The sequence below is a fragment of the Oratosquilla oratoria genome, chromosome 3 (genome assembly GCF_046742065.1).
Source record: "Oratosquilla oratoria isolate Oo_2021 chromosome 3, ASM4674206v1, whole genome shotgun sequence".
Classification (NCBI taxonomy): domain Eukaryota; kingdom Metazoa; phylum Arthropoda; class Malacostraca; order Stomatopoda; family Squillidae; genus Oratosquilla; species Oratosquilla oratoria.
In genome coordinates, this window is record NC_134779.1 from 81,156,324 (window position 1) to 81,178,593 (window position 22,270).

At 38.9% G+C, this 22,270-nt stretch overlaps 1 protein-coding gene across 2 annotated transcripts in view; it reads left to right on the plus strand.

Annotated features, from left to right (window-relative positions):
• The first annotated feature begins 3,577 nt into the window (after positions 1 to 3,577).
• Positions 3,578 to 22,270, plus strand: part of Cpsf100 (cleavage and polyadenylation specificity factor subunit 2) — a 156,693-nt gene continuing 138,000 nt past the window's right edge. The window contains exon 1 of one of the 2 annotated variants that reach the window (XM_076182966.1): positions 3,578 to 3,747. The gene's annotated coding sequence lies outside the window, so the exon portion shown is untranslated. The remainder of the gene's footprint in view (positions 3,748 to 22,270) is intronic. The other variant, XM_076182967.1, reaches the window with a different exon arrangement.

The following is a 22,270-nucleotide window of genomic DNA, read 5'->3' on the forward strand; positions in this document are numbered from 1 at the left end:
AGAAGAAATGTATAATTATATTAGGAATGGAAGAGAAACACAACACAGATAGAACCACAAAAATCAAAGAGGAAAATGAAAAAGTAAGCCAATTACTAGAATCAGTTCAGGAAGATGAACCAGAAATTATGAAACAAATCGAAGAGAAATTTAGACTCGGAAAGTATAGCACAGACAAGACCAGACCAATTAAGATTAAATTCAAGTCACAAACAACGGCAGAGAATATCTTATCCAAAACAGGGAAACTAGCAGCAAGTGAACAATATAAAAAGATATGGATAAAAAGGGAAATGAATAAAGAGGAAAGAGAGGAAGAAAAGCAGAAAAGACTTGAAGCTAAGGCAAAAAACGAGAACAGAACGGAGTCAGAGAAAGAGAGATTCTATTGGAGAGTAGTGAACATGAAACTAAGGAAGTTCGACATACAAAAGAAAAACATAAGGGAAACAGAGAACACAATGGAAGTGGCAGAAAACTAAGAGTGTCTTACACAAATATAGATGGATTAATAACAGGATTGAATGAGCTGAATGATTATTTGAAGGAAAAAGAACCGGACATAATGGGAATTGTAGAAACAAAATTAAAAGGCCCACTACCACCCAACAGTGTAGGACATGATGCATACAATTATTGGATTAGAAACAGAGAGAAAAAGCAAGGGGGTGGAGTTATGTTCCTGACTAAGAAGGATATAAACGTGAAAGGTGTCATATATGGAAAGAATACAGTAGAGATGATTATGATAGAAGTGGAAGACAGAGATAAGAAGAGCAGAAAATTTGTGATAAATTATGTGCCTCCAAAAACAGCCTCATGGGAGGAGAGTGAACATAAAAGTATGTTAGAGGACACAAAGATAACATTAAATAAAATAATGGAAGATGGAGGAAGAATAGTTATGATGGGCGACTTTAATTGCAAAGAAATCTGCTGGGAAGAAATGACAGTAAAGGGTGGAGACGACTCATGGGGAAACGCTCTACTTGAGATGATTATTGACCACACAATGACACAATGGATACAGAAGAACACTAGGTATAGAAATGAAGAAGAACCATCGAGACTAGACTTATTAATTACATCTGAACCTAGAATAGTGGACAAGATTGAATATAAAACACCAATAGGTAAAAGTGACCACATATTGATTGAACTGGAACATAATGAAGATAAATATATCAAAAGAAATGAACAATATAGAAAAGGAAGAATGATGTATGAAAAAACAAACTTTGATAAAATAAGAGAATTCTTTCAACAAGAAAACTGGGAAGAAATATACAAAGAAGAAACATCAGTGGAAAAGAAATGGAATATTTTGACAAAAATTTACAAAAAAGGAGTGGAAAAGTATGTCCCAAGACAAAAACAAGAAAAAGAATATGTAAAATGCTGGTACAACAAAAGTTGTAGGGAGTTAAAAGACAAAAGAGACAAAGCCTGGACCAGATGGAAAAAAGACAGAAGACCTGAAAAATGGAAAATATATACCGGTTATAGAAATGAATATGTACAAACGTGCAGAGAGGAAAAGAGAAAATATGAAAAAGACGTCATAGAATAATGTAAAGATCAACCAAAACTATTCTACAGATTTGTAAACAATAAACTGAAAAACAAACAGGACTTGGAGAAATTAAGACAAGGGGGAGTTGAATACACTGAGGAAATGGAAATGGCAGAAATTATGAACAAACATTTTAAATCAGTGTTTACAAGGGAGAACATACAACCTGAAGAGATTGAATGGAAAGAGAAAGTCCCCCCTATAGAAGAAATAGAAGTATCAAAGAATGAAATATTGATACACTTGAGTAATCTTGATGTCAGAAAATCGCATGGACCAGATGAAATAGCAAACTGGATTCTGAAAGAATGCAGGAATGAACTGGCAGACAAAATACATAGCATAATAAGCAGTTCCTTGAAAGAAGGAAAAGTTCCAGAAGATTGGAAAAAAGCAAATATAGTACCTATATATAAAGGAGGAAATAAAGAAGAACCTACCAACTATAGACCAGTCTCTCTAACAAGTACAATAGCAAAAATTTGTGAAAGAATTATCAAAAATAGATGGGTAAAATACTTGGAAAAAAACAACGTACTAAATCCAAGGCAATTTGGATTCAGACAAGGACGATCATGCGTCATCAATTTAATATGTTTCTATTCAAGGCTAATAGATATAATACAAGAAAGAGATGGATGGGCTGATTGTGCATTTCTAGACCTAAAAAAAGCTTTTGACAAAGTACCACATAAGAAGTTGCTTAAGAAACTAGAATCTGAAGGAGGAATACAAGGTAAATTACTGAATTGGATGGAAGACTTTTTGCAAGAAAGAAAAATGAGAGTAGTGATAAGAAACCAGCACTCAAAATGGAATGAAGTAATAAGCGGTGTCCCGCAGGGAACAGTTCTGGCCCCAATAATGTTTGCTATATATATTAATGATATGGATGAAGGAATTGAAAGCTATATGAGCTTCTTTGCAGACGGTGCAAAACTACTGAAAAGAGTGAAAACTGAAGAAGATTGTGAATCACTACAGAGAGATCTAAATAAAGTACAGGAATGGAGTAGGAAGTGGGAGATGGAGTTCAATACAAAAAAGTGTAGTATAATGGAATTTGGAAAAAGCAAAAACAGAATAACAGGATCATTTAATTTGGGAGAAGAAGGAATAAAAAAAGTAGAAAATGAGAAGGACCTGGGAGTCATTGTTATGAATAATATGTCACCTGAGAAACATATATATAAGATTTTTGGAGAAACTTATAATTTAATAAGAACAATCAAAGTGGCATTTACATACCTGGATGAAGAAATGGTGAGGAAAATCCTAATCACCCTGATAAGACCGAGATTGGAATATGCAGCAACGATATGGTCACCAAGTACAAAAAAATGTATAAAAAACTTGAAAGAATACAAAGAGCAATTACAAAACTGGCACCAACACTCTCAAAACTATCATATGAAGAGAGACTACAAAAACTTGAACTACAGACACTAGATCAAAGAAGAGAGAGAGGAGATTTGATAGCTATTTACAGAATCATGAAAGGCATAGAAATTACTGATAGAGAGAATCTGATAAAATGGGATGACAGAAATACAAGAGGACACGGAAAGAAAATAAAAAAAGACAGCTATAGAAGAGATTTGAAAAAGAACAGCTTTCCTCACAGAGTAATAGACAGTTGGAACAAGTTAGATGAGAAAGTGGTGTGTGCAAAAACAATACATGAATTTAAAAATAGTTTAGATAAAATGAGAAATGAAGACGGGACCCCACGAGCATAGCTCCCCCTCCCGTAAAATACAACTAGGTAAATACAACTAGGTAAAACACTATGAATAGAAGTGGCCCAATAACGGAGCCACGAGGAACTCAATTCGTAATATTTTCCAGCTAGAATATATATATTATTAAAATATAAAGGACTGTTAGTAATCATATAAATATGTATCTATATAAATGTTAACAGGCACAATAAAATTACTCAATAGCATTACAATTTTTATCCCTTATATATTTTGTTGTTATTTATACTAAAGGTCCCTTAAGTAAACAACCAGGCCTTGAATGGTCAGAATCGGGTAGAAGTGTATCTGGTTGTCATAGTATAGCTGTCTGACACTGCACTCTAGAAAAATAAATAAAGAAAAACACAGATGACTCATGGGCGTGACAGCAGCAATACATTGTAATTGCTTTACCTGACATTGCTGGCAAAGGTATTCTACTAATTCTCGTATAATTATAATACTTGTAACAATAATTGTTGTTCGCCAGTACTGTAGTGAGTAGTCGTAAATAGTAAAAATACAAAACTGGGCCTTATATTTGAGGAATGGTTTTCCTGTTTATTTTCTTGGAATCCTAATTAAGCTAAACATTGTTTCTACCAGAACACTCTCCCTTTGAATTTTGAGTGATGCAATGCAATCTTGCAAGCGCAAGATAGGTAGCTAGGTCAATATGAAAATGGAATTCCTGATATTTGAGCTGAAGTAGTTCTCATGGGATGGAAAAAGTCGCTATGAGTATAATGCAATTTGATTTATCCATCTAGCTGTCCTAGTTCTCGAGATATTGCATTTTGAATGGAATTAAATCGGGCCTATTTTGTCCGAGGAAATCGGGCCGAAACGTGCGGTCTGACTGATCGCCGATCAAACGTAAACAATGACGGTTTTTACTGACAGGCACAATTTTATATAAAAAATTAGCATATGGTTGCATTATTTGACCTATTTTCTATAAGATGTGTGATTTCCATGTAATTTGATCATATAATTACGTTTTTATCCTCTGCAAAATTACCCACCACAGCTACGAATACCGTAAAATTACATGAAAATCACACATTTTAAAGAAAATAATTTGAATAATTCAATTATATGCAAGGTATTACGCTAATAACCCAATAGTAACAAACTTAATAGTGTAGTTTGATCCATACCACCAATGATCATAGAGAGCGGGCAGGACGAATTGTAGCTGTGGTCCGTAATATTACGGAGGATGAAAACGTAACTTCTCTTCGATCAAATTACATGAAAATCACACATTTTAAAGGAAATATTTAAAATAATTCAACTATAAGTCTATTACACTAATAACATAATAGTAAGAAACTTAATAGAGTGAAGTTTGGTCCATATCACCAGTGATAGATAAGATGGCGGGATGGATGTTGATGTTGTTATCCGATAATCCGAACAGATAGAAAAAAAACTAATTTAAACAACTAATTTCTCAGCTCTACCGTAACATACTGACTTTATTTTGGTATTAGAATAATCCACGATACTAGTAGTTTTGGTTTATTATGGTCAGTTGCCCGCACGATAAATTTGTTAGCTCATTTTTTACGTTGAAACATATACCAATATTTGATCTACTGCTGAATGCAGGCCGCCATGTTTATCTAATGTTTTTATTGACCGACATGTAACTGATGATGTGAATGTTTGAAATTTATTACGATCGTAGTAAATACACTCACACAAAATTTTTATTAATTAAATTTCCCGCGGTATGTAAATTTGGCCGTTTGAACGGCGTGCGCATAAAATGATGCGCTATTGTGCTCGTCATCGACGGTGGCGCCTCTGGTGGTGTTTGACCTACCTAAGATAGGGCAGTCTTTGTGCCTGTCAGCCACATATTTCTAGTCTAGGTATTCCTATCCAGTATTTAACTTTTCACCATTTCTACTGAAGCCGGCTTTAAAGGATGTGCATACGATTGAGAGAATACAAAGAAAAGCAACCATGAGAGAATACTAAGAGAAGCAACCATGAAAAAATACAAACTACAAAGAGAAACAACCATGAAAGAATATAGCAAGATCAACATGTAAATGGAATTACTGATATTTGAGCTGAAGTAGTTGTCATGGGATGCAGAAAGTCACTTTTGGAAATGTAGTGTTTAATAGATCAGAGGTTGGAAGTGCCCTAGACTTCGTTTTTCAAGCATCAGAAAGTTGGGAGAACTATCATTACTATGAAATAACTATTACTTTAATTAGCCAATATGGCGGAAATCCAATATGGTGGCCCAAGGAATGACAAATCAAGAAGTACATTTATTTACATGAATGTTCAATAGCAAGATGTAATTGGATTATACTACCTTACATAAGGTTAGAGTACCAGTATAGATCATGATAAAGCATGCAAAGATGATTCGACGGACACATCTGCATCGGCAGCCAAGATGCCACAATATGTTTTATGTTGTCGTTATTAGGTAGGTCAAACACCACCAGAGGCGCCACCGTCGATGATGAGCACAATAGCGCGTCATTTTATGCGCACGCCATGCAAACGGCCAAATTTACATACCACGGGAAATTTCATTCATACAAATGTTATGCGAGTGTATTTACTACGATCGTAGTAAATTTCAAACAATTACATCATCAGTTACATGTTGGTACATAAAAACAAAAGATAAACATGGCGGCTTGCATTCAGCAGTAAATCGAAAATTGGTTTATGTTTTAGCATAAAAAATGAGCTAAATAAATTCAGAGTGCTGGCAACTAACCAAAATAGGCAAAAACTACTAGTCTCGCGGATTATTCTAATACCAAAATAAAGGCAGCGTGTTACGGTAGAGCTGAGAAATCGGTGGTTTTAATTAGTTTTTTTCTATCGGGTCGGATTATCGGATAACAACATCAACATCCATCCCACCATCTTATCTATCACTGGTGGTATGGATCAAACTTCACTCTATTAAGTTTCTTACTATTATGTTCTTAGGGTAATAGACTTATAGTTGAATTATCTGAACTATTTCCTTTAAAATGTGTGATTTTCATGTAATTTGATCAAAGAGAAGTTACGCTTTTATCCTCCATAATATTACGGACCACAGCTACAATTCGTCCTGCCCGCTATCTATGATCACTGGTGGTATGGATCAAACTACACTATTAAGTTTGTTACTATTGTGTTATTAGTGTAATAGCTTGCATATAGTTGAATTATTCAAACTATTTTCTTTAAAATGTGTGATTTTCATGTAATTTGATGGTATTTGTAGCTGTGGTGGGTAATTTGGCAGAGGATATAAACGTAATTCTATGATCAAATTACATGGAAATCACACATCTTAAAGAAAATAGGTCAAATAATGCAACCATATGCTAAATTTTTATATAAAATTGTGCCTGTCAGTAAAAACCGTCATTGTTTACGTTTGATCGGCGATTAGTCAGACCGCACGTTTCGGCCCGATTTCCTCGGACAAAATAGGTCCGATTTAATTCAATTCAAAATGCAATATCTCGAGAACTAGGACAGCTAGATGGATAATTCAAATTACATTATACTCATAGTGACTTTTTGCATCCCATGAGAACTACTTCAGCTCAAATATCAGGAATTCCATTTTCATATTGACCTAGCTATCGTTATCCAACCTAATAGAAAAAACTCATTTTCTACTTACAGTTTCTCAGCTCTCCTGTGATACCCTGCCCTAGTTTTGGTATCAGAATAATCTGTGAGACTAGTAGTTTCCATTTATTTGGGTCTGTTACCCATTTATTGGAGTTTTCTAGCTCATTTTTCTCGTTGAAACATGAACAAATATTAAATTTACTGTTGAATACAGGCTGCCATGTTTTTTTTCATGTTTCTATGTACTGATATGTAACTGATGATGTGATTGGTTGAAATTTACTATGATTGTAGTAAAATACACTCATGCGACATTTGTATGAATCAAATTTCCTGCGGTAAGTAAATTTGGCTGTCATGGCGTGTGCATAAAATGATGTGCTATTGGCAGATGTCATAGATGGTGGTGCCTCTAGCGGTGTTTGACCTAACTAGAGAATACAAAGAGAAGCAACCATGAGAGAATACAAAGAGAGGTAACCATACTAGTTCTTAGCCTTGCAGGTAAAACACAGACTATAAGTGATGGGCTGACCATCATTCATCATTGGTCTGCAAGAGAAAAGAGTAAGAGTGAAACTAAACCAGTGACAGTGTAGGCTGTTGAGCCCTTCTGTGGAGGTGATGTGTCTTGCTGCAGTGCCTCTAACCTGAGCAATAGGTGGGGGAAAATGGATAACCTTTCTACCACAAGAAATTAAGATAGGAGGGACATAAAATGGGTGTAGGATGAGTGTATGCTTTAACCTGGCCATCTCCATTATAAGAAGTTTTTATATATATATATATATATATATATATATATATATGTAAATTTTTAAAGTAAAAGTGCACAGCTATGTGATATAGCAATAGAAAATAATAATTTGTATAATACATCAATATAATATACATTATTCTTGGCAGAAATCAATAACAGAAAAATCTGCTAAAAGCTATATGTAAACAAAAATAGGTGCTTTGACTGCTTGAGAAACCATCCTTGTTTTGGAAGATGCGGATGTTGAAGAAATTAAAGTATGATAAATTCGTCAATTCTAACCTACCTATCTAACCTAATCTAACCTACCTACCTAACCCAACTTGTATTAACCCCTTCCATACGGTGCCGCACACGTAGGCGTCATGGGGAGCGAGTGTATTCGCGAGGCTGCCATATCGGCGTCTTGATTATATATATTGTAGTCGCCCCTCCATAATGACATTCTTTCTAATTCTTTTGTAATCGCATTTTCTATGGTTATCAGAATTCACGGGTGAAGAGAGAACGATCAATATAAGCGGTGACTATATCTTATGATGCGAGTATTATTACGACACGTCGTACGGCTGGCATTGGCTGCTGCCACCGAGATCTAAGTCCATGACGCCTACGTGTGCGGCACCGTATGGAAGGGGTTAAGTAATGTGGTATTTATAATTTTAGAGGTCATCAGGCTCATTGTTGTTATCTTCGATCTCCGAATCTATCAAAACAAAGATGGTGTCTAAAGGAGTTGACATTTTCTGTTACTGATTTCTGCCAAGAAAAATATTTACAAGGTATTATATTGGAGTTGCTGAATGTGAAGGAGGATAGGGAAGGAAAGATAGCTGCAGTGGGAAATACGAAGAAAATGAGAGTGATGAGTGAGGAGAATGGAGGAGAAATAAGGAAGGATGAGGTGAAGGCAGTTGTAAAGATGATGAAAGCAGGTAAGGCACCTGGTCTGGATGGATGTCATGCAGAATGTCTGAAAAAGGGAGGTTCAGTGATGGTGGACTGGTTGGTGAGATTATTTAATGTTTGCTGGAGAGAGGGTAGAGTACCGGAGGACTGGAGTAGTGCCTGTATAGTTCCTCTTTACAAGGGAAAAGGGGACAAGTGTGAATGTAGTAATTTCAGAGGGATTAGCCTGTTGAGTGTAGTAGGGAAAGCTTATGGGAGAATCTTAATTGAGAGGATTAGGAGAGGAACAGAAGGAGTAATTGGTGAGGAACAGTGTGGATTTAGGACGGGTAGAGGTTGTGTAGATCAGATCTTTGTGGTAAGACAGATATGTGAGAAAGCTATAGGAAAGGGGAAGGATGTTTTTTGGGCTTTTATGGATCTGGAAAAGGCTTATGATAGGGTAGACAGAAAGGCACTGTGGGAGGTTATGCAGATTTATGGGATAGGAGGAAAGCTTTTGGGAGCTGTCAAGAGTTTTTATGTGAGTAGTAGAGCATGTGTTAGGATTGGAAATGGAGAGAGTGAGTGGTTTGAAGTAAAGGTGGGACTTCGTCAAGGATGCGTTATGTCGCCCTGGCTGTTCAACTTATACATGGATGGGGTGGTGCGAGAGGTGAATGCTAGGGTAGTGAGTCAGGGATTGGAGATGGTTAAAGAAAATGGAGAAAAGTGGGAGGTGAGCCAGCTGTTGTTTGCGGACGACACTGCGCATGTGGCAGGGTCAGAGGAGGGATTGAGGAAGCTGGTGGCAGAGTTTGGGAGAGTATGTGATAGAAGAAAGCTAAAGATAAATGTGGGTAAAAGTAAGGTGATGAGATGTACAAGGGGTGAAAGTGGCAGTAGACTGGAAGTGAACATTAAGGGAGAGCGACTGGAGGAAGTGGATAGTTTTAGATACTTGGGTGCAAGTGTAGCAGGAAAAGGTGGAGTGAAGGTGGAGGTAGAATGTAGATTGAGAGAAGCGAGTAAATGCCTTGGTGGTTTAAAGAGTGTAATGAGGGATAGACATTTGGGAATGGATGCGAAGAGGAGACTGTATGAAGGAGTGATTGTGCCAACAGCACTGTATGGGGCAGAAACATGGAACATAAGAGAAGAAGAGAGAAGGAGTTTGAATGTGTTTGAGATGAGGTGTCTGAGAAGTATGGTGGGGGTTACTAGGCTAGATAGAGTGAGAAATGAGGAGGTGAGGAGGAGAACAGGGGTGAAAAAGGATTTGGGAGAGAGGGTTGATGAAAGAATATTAGGATGGTTTGGACACATGGAAAGAATGAGTGAAGAAAGACTAGTAAAAGAGGTATGGAAGGCATGAGTGAAGAAAGACTAGTAAAAGAGGTATGGAAGGCAGATGTGGAGGGAGTGAACATGAGGGGACGTCCTAGGATGAGGTGGATGGATGGGGTGAAGGGGGCTTTGGGGAAGAGGGGAATGTCTGTTGAGGAAGGAAGGGAGAGGACGGAAGACAGAGGTGAGTGGAGAATGGTTGTATATGGATGATGTTGTGACTGCATGAGGAGGAATGGGCGGGGGGGTGGAGTAGTATGTGTGAGTAAATTTTTGACGCAGCCCGAAGGGATTTCTCCCCGTCCTCTCCTTATATGCAAAAGGGGACGGAGAGGGGGGGTCGCCGATTAAATGAAGCGGCCTTGCTGTGGATGTACTGTGTCTTGCGACACTGCTTCTGACCCAGGGCGGTGGGCAGGGTGCAGGGATGACCCGTCATCCAGGAGGTGCTCAGATGAGAGGAAGGGTGGGAGGGGTGTGGAGTGTATTTAGGGATGAAATGGGTGGGAGTGTTTTTTGTGCCTTTCCCTTTTTGGCTACCTCCCTTGGAAGGGGGAAAAAGCCTTGGTATATGTATGTATGTATTATATTGATGTATCATAATTTATAAAATTGATATTTAATTTTCTTATGCTATATCATGTAGGTGGGGTTTTCTAAAAAAGATACATTTTATTGTATTATTTGTTCATACTTTCGGTAATTTTGTCTGTTAATGACACGGCTGAAGTTGGCTTCCGCACGTTCCAGTTGGTCCTACTATCTTCTCTCTCTCTTGGTTCTGTATTGCTTCTGGCAGGGTGTTGTGGTGGCTGTAGGGGGTAGCCTGGTATCGGTAGATGGTCTGGTAGCCCATCCAGCCATTTGTCCAGCTTTCTCTTGAAGGTTTCTGGGCTAGTATCAGTCTGGTCTCTGAGATCTCTGGGGAAGCAGTTGAACAAACGGGGTCCATTGTGAGTGAAGGAGTTGTGTTTTAGTGTCCTCACTCGTTGTAAGGAGCCTATAGTACCCTTTATGAAGCAGAGTCCTCCTTTTCTAGGATGATGGTTTGATACTATCCCCACATTTGGTACTCTGCCCTCCAGGATTTTCCACACATAAATAATTATGTAGCGTTCCCTTCTCTGCAAGGAGTACAGTTTTAACTGGCTTAGTCTTTCCCAATAGTTTAGGTGCTGTACTCCCTGAATTTTTGCAGTGAAAGAACGCTGGATAGCTTCTAGGTTGGCTATTTCTTGTACTTTGTAGGGAGACCATAGCTGGCAGCAGTACTCAAGCCTTGGGACTATCAGACACTTCCATAGGGTCTTCAGGCATTGCCCTTCTCTGGAGTTGAAAGTTCTGAGCACCCACCCACTCAAGTTTTTTCCTGCATCTATTACTTTGTTGATGTGGTGTGAGAATGTTGCATCATTGCTCATGTATACTCCCAGGTCTTTGACATGGTCTTTTTCTTTGATGGGTTGGTTGTTATACTTGTAGCTCATGGAGTTTTTGAGATCTTCATTTCTCCCATAGCATACAAGTTCAAATTTCTCACCATTTAGTACCATGTTGTTTGATGTTGCCCAAATTTGTATTTCTTTTAGGTCCTTCTGAATATTTGCTGCATCTTCTTGGCCTGCTATCTGCCGTTTCAGTCTGGTGTCATCAGCAAAAGAGGATGCTTCGGTATATTTCAGTTTGTTATCAATATCTCCTACATGGATAATGAAGAGGAGTGGCCCTAGCACTGATCCTTGTGGTACTCCGCTTTTTACATTACTAGGCTTGGACAGTTCGCCTTGGACAGATACTTGTTGTGTTCTACCTTTTAGAAAGCTGTGTAACCATCTTCCAAGTGAGCCCTTTATTCCGTGGTCTTGGAGTTTGTGCAGGAGTATGCCATGATCTACCTTGTCAAAAGCCTTGGCGAAGTCAAGGTAGATCACGTCAGCATTGCAGCCGTCTTGTGTGCTTTCAAGGATCCTCTCATGGTGTTGGAGTAACTGGGACAGACACGATTGACCCTGCCTGAATCCGTGCTGTCCATCGTTGAAAGATTCCTTTGTTTCCAGGAACTCCACCATCCTCTTCCTTATGATTCTTTCATGTAATTTCACAAGGTGAGAAGTTAAGGCTACTGGTCTGTATTTACTTGCTTGGCCTCTACTGCCTCCCTTATGTATGGGGGTAATGATGGATGTCTTCAGTGTTGTAGGTACTGTACCAGATTTTATTGAGAAGTCCCAAAGCATCCGAAGCAGTTTTGCTAGCTCCTGTCCACAGTTTCTTAGCAGTTGTGCGTGGAAACCATCCGGTCCCGCTGCCGCTTCAGGTGGAATGGCTTTGATTGCTTCTATTATGTCCTGTTCACTGATCTTGATTGATGAGAGTATTTGGGGGTTGTTTGGAGAGTCTGTAAAGAATGATTTTGCATCTTCAACCATCTTCTCTTTCTTTGGGTCGCTGAAGACACTCTCATACTGTGACTTAAGTATGTTTGCCATTTGCTCGGGTTCTCCAGTCAGTTCACCATTCAGATCGTAAAGAGGCCCAACTACTGATCTGTTCTTTAATTTTTTTTTGGCGTATGAGAAAAAATATTTTGGGTTCTCCTTTATCTGGAGTACTGCTTCTGGCTCTTCCCTTCGGTGTTGCTCTTCATGGGATAGCTTAATCTTTTTCTCAATCTCTTCTATGTGTGATTTAATTTTCTCCTGGGCTGGTGGAAAGTGTGTTCTACTTAACCTGATCCTGCATGAATGTCTCTTTCTCATGAGGATTTTGCGGTCCCTGGGGATGATACTTCTTTTCTTGTTTCTTGTTTTCTTAGGTATGTGTTTGGAGCAGATTTCCCGACATCTTATAACTATTTCCCTGAGAATGTCATCCACATCTTCCTTTTGTAGGTGAGCCTCCCAATTTATGGCTTTTATATCTGCTCTTATTTGGTCCCAGTTAATATTTTTATTGTAGAAATTTAGGTTGCCTAGGTGTTCCTCTTGTGCGGCTCTCCTCTCGTGGTCCTTTTGCTGGTCGACACACGTTGTTTGTAGTAATATATATTTGTGGTCTGATAGGATGGTGTCTCTGATTTCACAAGAAAAGATTAAGTTGTTACTGTTTGTCAACATTAGGTCTAGTATGTTTTATCCTCTGGTAGGCTCTCTGATTTCTTGGAGGAGGAAGTATTTGTCTATCACTTTTTCAGGGCTAGGGATTGTTGCTTCTCTAGTGTGCCACCGAGAATTCTCATATTTGGCCAATTTATGTGTGGGAGATTAAAGTCCCCAAGGATCACTACTTCTGTTGTGCTTTTTGGCAGGGTATCCAAAACCACCCTCATCCTTGCAAGTATTTCTTCGAACTGGTCCGGGGTTGTATTTGGTGGTCTATATACTGTCATTACTAGCATGTCAAGATTTTTTATGTAGATCTTCAGGAGTTCTATTGTCCCATATGAGAAAGATTCTACATCTTCGATACATGCTGCTAGATCATTTCCTGTATAGATTATGACTCCTCTGTGGCTTCTGTTTTTTCTGTCTGCCCTGTGTATGGTGTAGCCATCGATGGTAACCTCTGCATCCAGGTGATCTCTAGTCAAATGGGTTTCCGTTAATGTTAGAAACATCAAATTTCTTTGATAAGCTAACTCCTTTAGCATTGGGACTTAGGCCTGATTTGACTTTGGATAGAGACCTTGATGTTTGCATAGAAAAAGGAGGCTAATGATACATTTTGTTGCACACCCTGTCTCTTTCCCCCAATCTGTCCAGTCTGTCCATTATATGGCTCATGGTTTTCTGCTGTTGTTTTTCCATTTCTATAAGTCTTTGGACTACCTCTAAAAAATGGTTTTGATCTGGGACTTTGGGTGTGGTCTGATTTGCAGGGGTATCCTGTGTGAGATGTTTATCATTTTCCTCCTTTTTTTGTTTCGGTGCATTGCCCTGTTTTGTGTTGTATATTTGTTTAGTGGTCTCTGTTGTACACTTTGTTCCTTTGGGATGTGGGAATCTACAGCTTTCGTTGGTACAAGTGCGGGACCTGATGGCATTTCGACAGATGATTGGGTGGTAGTCCTTGCACTTCCTACCAAGCGTACATCAGTGGTAACGTACAGAAATCTCGTAGGCATCCTAGCTTATTGTCTAGTCTGTGTGTCAAGAGCCTTTGACACACCTTGGGGTGGCTGTATGTACATCCTTCTCCCTTCCTTCCGTGTTTGCATGTGTTTCTCTTGTAGAATTTGCAAATCCTTTTGGGTTTAACTACCTCTGTAGTCTGTGTAGTGCTTGTGTTTCTACTAGTTTCAGCCTGATCTTTTTCTGGAGCTTTGGGCTTTGCCCCCGTGACAGTGTTGTCTTTATAGGGTTTTGAGACTGCTCCAATATTGTTTTGTCTGCTCTGCTTTGGGATTGCCCCAGTGGAGTGTAGTTTTTGTGTTGATGTGTATTGTGTGGTTTGGGTATTTTCTTCTGATTGTATGTTTGATGTGCTAGCCTCTGGGACAGGAGGGATTTTGTCTGCCTGTGTAAGTTCATTTTCTGATGTAGGTGTACTTACAATCTTTGTGTTCCTCTCTATCCTTTCTGATTGCCATTCCATAGCTTCCTGTGCCGTTTGTAGGGTATGGTGGCTTATAGATTTAGTTTTGGGGGATCTTGGAGTTTTGGATTGCCTATCTATAGCGTCTCTGGCTTCTTTCTCCTCAATAATTGCAGTATTATCCCCTCCATACTTGGAAATATAGCATCTCTCACACATGAATACCCTATTTGTCTTTATAAGATACATAATTTGATACAGTGGAAGGCTAGTACATAAATAATGAATCCAGTTTCCACAATTATTGCATCTTATGGTATACTCAATTTTGTCATCTCCGCCACATGTGGCGCAAGCATCATTTTGGGTTTGTTTTGATGTGACATCGATGGCCGCCATTTTGGTGATTCTTGGTGGTTGTTTTTTTTTTTTTTTTTTGCCTTTTTGTTGTTTGTAGAAAAAAAATATCACGCTTTTCCAATCACTTCACTAACACTTTATCAATCTAATTTTAGTGTTCTACGATTTATTTCTTTTAATTAAAAGCAATTTAACTTAGAAAAAATAGAGTGCTTGTAAACACCACCAAAAGATACATCTCTTAACAAAAAGAGGAAAAAAGTGAAACTCTTTGCATAAAAGAAAGTAAAAGTTAACTGAAGAAATTATATACATACATACAGTACATACTCGTCTATAGGTCGAAATCTTAAGGAATTTTTTTTAGGCCAAAACCAAGGGGTCGACCTATACACAAGTAATAATCTTGTTAGGTTGAAATCCAGACATGACAAGAAAGGCTAGGAAGAACTCTTACCTTTTCTTTAGGTTCAGAAATCAAAATATTTACCTACTAGTTACTACCAGTAAACAATGGGGACATAAAATACACGGTACGTACTAAAACATGTAAAATTCCTTCTAGATACGGTAACCCCATACTGTGGTTTTACCTGTTTAACATTCTTAGCACAGGCGAGCTTATTATATCATGTATACTATCATATTACCCATAGTTGTTTAAAAAACTAATGAAATGCTGTGATATTCTCAAATTATTATTATTATTATTATTATTATTATTATTATTATTTTTTTTTTTTTTTTAGTTTCGACCATGGGCGCAATATAGCAATAGAAAATTAATTATTAATATTATAAATTAAAATGTATCAACGTGATATGCAATTTTGTGGGCGGAAGTGAAAATAAAAAGTACCTTGCTACAAGCAAATATGCTAATGAATGAAGTCGGTAGCATAGGATCGGGACGCCATCTTGTCTGTCAATTGACGGCCTCGGTGCTTCCGACAGTACCTCGCCAGGTACATTTTCTTGAAGGAATGTTATGGAGCGGAGATACATGCATTCCTTCAAGCTGCAAGAACTTTGTATACCCAGCAAGCTGAGAGAGTGGTTGAAAAGCCCGCCAACGTCTCTCACGACGACGACAACGAGGATGAGCCGGATGACATTTAATTTGCAGGTAATGATTTATTAAACACAGGTTAGATTAGTTTAGGTTAGACGAATTTATCATCCTTTCATTTCTTCGACGTCGGCATCTATTATAACAAATATGGCGTACCATTCGTCCGACACAACTTCGTTACTTACGAAATGTTTTAGCACCTTTTTTGTTTTTTTATTTCCACTCACAAAATTGCATATCATGTTGATACATTATAATTTACAAAATTAATAATCAATTTTTATTGCTATATTGCGCCCATGGTCTAAACTAAAAATTTACCCAAATTTAGTTTTCTATATGGTATATGTTATTGTTACCATTACCAAAACAATGCATGGATCTCACCATCACGAAAACAAACTGTTCAGTATTGCCAACTTGTTACTGTTACAGTGACACATGGTATAATCCTAAATATTTTAACTAAAATCCACCAAAATCGTTTTCCTTACTGTCATCATCATCACCATCAAAACAGCTCCTCCCACTCACTTCTGTGTCGAGTATCGTCATACGGATCAACTTCATCAGCCATAGGAACATCAACATCATCTTTCTCCTCCACATTATCATCAGCCTGATCATCCGCACAGTTGAGATTACAAGACTAACTCTGAGTGTTGGTTAAAATTGTTTCTAACGAAACACGCCTATTCAGTTTATTCCGAATACCTTACTTTACTTGGTAACCTGTTCAAGTTTTTCACTCCGAAACTTATTGAATATTAAAATCAGTGAACTTGAAAAAAACATAAACCAAAATACATCAGAATTAATGAAGTGAAAAAACCATAATAATCAATTGCTATACCAGGCAAGCCATGCCACTTTAATGCATTAAGACAGTGGAATGCTCACAGCACCAAAAACAAAAACAAACCACTCGACCTATACATGAGGTATGGAAAATTCCAGATTTTTTGGCCAAAAATGGGGGGTTGACCTATACACGAGATCGACCTATAGACGAGTATATACGGTACATATACCAAGGCTTTTTTCCCCCTTACCAGGGGGGTAGCCAAAAAGGACAAGGCACAAAAACATTCCCACCCATTTCATCCCCAAAAACACTCCACACCCCTCCACCCTCCCTCCCATCTTAGCACCTCCTAGATGATGGGTCATCCCTGCACCCTGTCCACTGCCCTGGGTCAGAAGCAGTGTCGCAGGACACAGCACATCCACAGCAAGGCCGCTTCATTAAATTGGCGACCCCCCCTCTCCGTCCTCCCATATAAAGGAGAGGACGGGGAGAAATCCCTTCGGGCTGCGTCAAAAATTTTTGCTCACACACACACTACCTCACCCCCATTCCCCCGTCCAATCCACCTCATGCAATCACAACATCATCCATATACAACCATTCTCCATTCACCCCTGTCTTCTGTCCTCTCCCGTCCTTCCTGAACCGACATTCCCCTCTTCCCCAAAGCCCCCTTCACCCCATCCATCCATCTCATCCTAGTACGTCCCCTCATGTTCACTCCCTCCACATCTGCCTTCCATACCTCCTTTACTAGTCTTTCTTCACTCATTCTTTCCATGTGTCCAAACCATCCTAATACTCTTTCATCCACCCTATCTCCCAGCTCCCTTTCCACCCCTGTTCTCCTCATTTCCTCATTTCTCACTCTATCTAACCTAGTAACCCCCATCATACTTCTCAGACACTTCATCTCAAACACATTCAAGTTCCTTCTCTCTTCCTCTCTCATGTTCCATGTTTCTGCTCCATACAGTGCTGGTGGCACAATCACTCCTTCATACAGTCTCCTCTTAGCATCCATTCCCAGATTCCTATTCCTCATTACACTTTTTAAACCACCAAGGCATTTACTCGCTTCTCTCAATCTACATTCTACCACCACCTTCACTCCACCCTTTCCTGCCACATTTGCACCCAAGTATCTAAAACTATCCACTTCCTCCAGTTGCTCTCCCGTAATGCTCACTTCCAGTCTACTGCCACTTTCACCCCTTGTACATGTCATCACCTTACTTTTACCCACATTTATCTTCAGCTTTCTTCTATCACACACTCTCCCAAACTCTGTCACCAGCTTCCTCAATTCCTCCTCCGATCCTGCCAGTGCAGTGTTGTCCGCAAACAACAGCTGGCTCACCTCCCACTTTTCTCCATTTTCCTTAACCATCTCCAATCCCTGACCCACCACCCTTGCATTCACCTCTCGCACCACCCCATCCATGTATAAGTTGAACAGCCAGGGTGACATAACGCATCCCTGACGAAGTCCCACCTTTACTTCAAACCACTCGCTCTCTCCATTTCTAATCCTGACACAAGCTCTACTACTCTCATAAAAACTCTTGACAGCTCCCAGAAGCTTTCCTCCTATCCTGTATATCCGCATAACCTCCCACAATGCCTTTCTGTCTACCTTGTCGTAAGCCTTTTCCAGATCCATAAAGGCCCAGAAAACATCCTTCCCCTTACCTATAGCTTTCTCACATATCTGTCTTACCACAAAAATCTGATCTACACAACCTCTACCTGTCCTAAATCCACACTGTTCCTCACCAATTACTCCCTCTGTTCCTCTCCTAATCCTCTCAATCAAGATCCTCCCATAAGCCTTCCCAACTACACTTAACAAGCTAATCCCTCTGAAACTACTACATTCACACTTGTCCCCCTTTCCCTTGTAAAGTGGAACTATACACGCACTCCTCCAGTCCTCTGGCACTCTACCTTCTCTCCAGCAAACATTAAATAACCTCACCAACCAGTCCACCATCACTATACCTCCTTTTTTAAGACATTCTGCATGGCATCCATCCAGACCAGGTGCCTTACCTGCTTTCATCATCTTAACTGCTGCCTTCACTTCATCTTTCCTTATTTCTCCTCCATTTTCCTCACTCATCACTCTCATTTTCTTAGCATTTCCCACTACAGCTATCTTTCCCTCCCTATCCTCCTTCACATTAAGCAACTCCCTAAAATATTCTTCCCATCTTCCCCTTACTGCCTTCTCCTCCATTATCATCTCTCCATCTGCACCTTTTACCTTTTCTTCCCCACTTGATTCGCCTCCTCTTCCTCTCTTAATTTATTTCCAAAACATCTTTTTATTACTTTCAAAACTTTCTGTCATACTCTTACCCCATTTTACATCTGCTCTCCTCTTTGCCTCCTTTACCTTTTTCTTTACTTCTCTTTTCTTTTCTTTGTACGTCTCATATGACTCCCTCGTCCTACTTTGTAACCAATCTGTGAAAGCTCGCTTCTTCTCTTCTACAACCTTCTTTGTTTCCTCATCCCACCATTCACTACCCTTCCTTCTATTTCCTCCTGACCTTCTTGTTCCACACACCATCCTTGCACACTTTGTGACTCCCTCCTTGAACCATCCCCATTCCTCCTCCACACCTAGTTCTACTCTATCCTTCACTCCCTCCCACTCCTCCTTCAGCTTCCTCTTGTACTCCTTCTCCTTTTCCTCTTTGTTTATAGAGTTCACTCTAAGCACCTCCCTACCTTTTGTCCCTTTCCTCTTCCTCCATCTGTCCTCCACTCTCAACTTACCTTCCACCAGAAAATGATCTGATATTCCCCCACCCTCTCTCCTTAGCACATGTACATCCCTAACTCTTCCTATCATAATCCTATTTACCACTACATAGTCCATTAAAGCTCTATCTACCACCTTTCCCTCCACCACCCTCACCCATGTGTACTTATGCTTGACTTTCTTCCGAAACACTGTATTTGCTATCATCAACTCTCTAGACACATTTCCACCATCAACTCTTCACTACGATTCTTTCCTGGAACTCCACATTTCACAACCACTCCATCAATTGGCTCCTTTCCTACCCTAGCATTAAGGTCTCCCAGTACTATTACATTTACACTTCTCCCTAAACCCTCTATGCACTCATTATATACAGGACAGAAACATGGAACAAGAGAGGAGTTTGAATGTGTTTGAGATGAAATGCCTGAGAAGTATGATAGGGGTTACTAGGCTAGATAGAGCGAGAAATGAGGTGAGGAGGAGAACAGGAGTGGAAAGGAAGATGGGAGATAGGGTTGATGAAAGAGTATTGGGATGGTTTGTACACATGGAAAGAATGAGTGAAGAAAGATTAGTAAAAGAGGTGTGGAAGGAGTGAACATAAAGGGGCACTCTAGGATGAGATGGATGGATGAGGTAAAAGGGGCATTGGGAAAGAGAGGAATGTCTGTTTAGGAAGGATGGGAGAGGACAGAAGATAGGGGTAAATGGAGAAGGGTTGTGTATGGATGATGCTGTGATGCATGAGGGGGAGTGGGTGGGGGATGGCGGGTGAGGGAGTATGTATGAGAAATAAATTGATGCAACCCGAAGGGATTTCTCCCTGTCTTCTCATTTTCTGCATGAGGTGATGGGGAGGGGGGGTTGCTGAGTTAATAAAGCAGCCTTTCTGTGGATGTGCTTTGTCTTGTGACATTGCTTCTGCCCCAGGGCAGTGGACAAGATGTAGGGATGACCAGTCATCCAGGAGGTGCCAAGATAAGAGGGAGGGAAGAGGGTGGAGGGGAGTGGAATATGTAGGGGATGGAATGGACGGGAGTGGTATCTATGCCTTTTTCTTTAGGCTACCTCCCTTATAAGGGGAAAAAAGCCTTTGGTATATGTATGTATGTAAGTATGAGTAAGTGTTTTTTTTTTTTTTTAAGTGAACACCCATGCAATATAGCATCAGAAAATTAAATATTAATTTTGTAAACTATAATACTTTGATGTGATATACATTTTTCTTGGCAGAAATCAGTAACAGAAAACATTGCTAAAAGCAATACAACAAATGAATAAAGTGGCTACTCCTTGAGATGCCATCTTTATTTTGATACATTTGAAGGTCGAAGACGATGACAAAGACCCTAATGACATCTAGAATTTCAGGTAACATATTACAAAATGCAGATTAGGTTAGGATAAGATTGATGAATTTATCATACTTTAATTTCTTTAATATCCACATCTACTAAAATAAAGATAGCATCTTTAGCAGTTGCAGTGGCTATGTTTGTGTATCTCTTTTAGCAACTTTTTGTTATTGGTCTCTGTGAGGAAAAATGTATATTATGTAGATGTATTATAATTTACAAGATTAATATTAATTTTTCTATTGATTGCATAGGTGTGCACATAAAAAAATTTACTGAATATGTTTTTGAAGCAATTATATAGATACCCAATACAATATATAACTTCTAGTTTTGGATGTTTTGTCAATTTTGGGAGCAGAGAATATTATTTTTCCTTATCACTTCACATGTTGGTATTCTACTTATTATGATCTTATCTTGGTGGATTATGACAGTAGAGTGATAGAGGAAATAGGGGAACCTGATCATATGCTTTGGCTTAACGTGTAACCACCAAGCCCAGGTACAACTTTGTATTTTTTCTTCGGTAATTTTTTTTTTTTATGGATGCTTGCTGGAGGTCGAGGTGATGGCAATTTGAACCCTGCCACTGGAAAGTTGAACTAAGGGCATGAATCATTTACTTCTACGATACAGTCCTGATAGGAGGGAGTTTTCTTGATGTTAAACTGAATCATCATTTGTTTTCAGAAGAACCATCTTTAAAATGAGTGTCTTATTACAGAAGGGATTTTTTTTGATGATTTTAGGGATTTTTTGATGAAAATATTTGTCATCTGCTAATTTGTATTTTAAAACCGTTTACAGTGCCATCTCTTGGTATTAGTTCTGATAACATTGTCATGACTTGTATACCAACCCAAACGTCCAGTAGTGAAACCGACAATTCCTACAGCAAAAATAATCAAACCTTGCTTAATGAGCATCTCACATAATGAGTGGTTTGCATAATGAGTGATTCGCATAATGAGCAAAAAAAAAAAAAAAACTCTTAATGAGCAATGTTTTGCTTAAAAGCAATGTTTCATGATTGGTATGCCTGACATGAAGGCTCCTTTCTACCTAGCTAGCCATGAGTCATGAGGAGCATCTCCTTGTGACTTGTGGCTAGCTCATTCCTGTCTGCTTCTTGGCCAGTGTTGCCACTGCTTGAAACTTTCTACTAGGTCTTGGATGTTTTGCTTTGACCTTGGATTCTTGATTTATTATTTTTTTTTAATCCAGTAAATCTTGTAGTTTTCAAGTAATTCAACTGACGAGTGCATTAAAATATCCAGTATTACACCCACAGCAAATTCAATTATAAAACTGTGATTATCATTTTGGACTATTCTAACACACTTTTCTTCCATGGCATTTCCATAGTAAATGGCATGTTTTTGAGTTATGCCTATTTTCTGACTAGCCAATCATATGTATCCATGAATGTCATGGGACT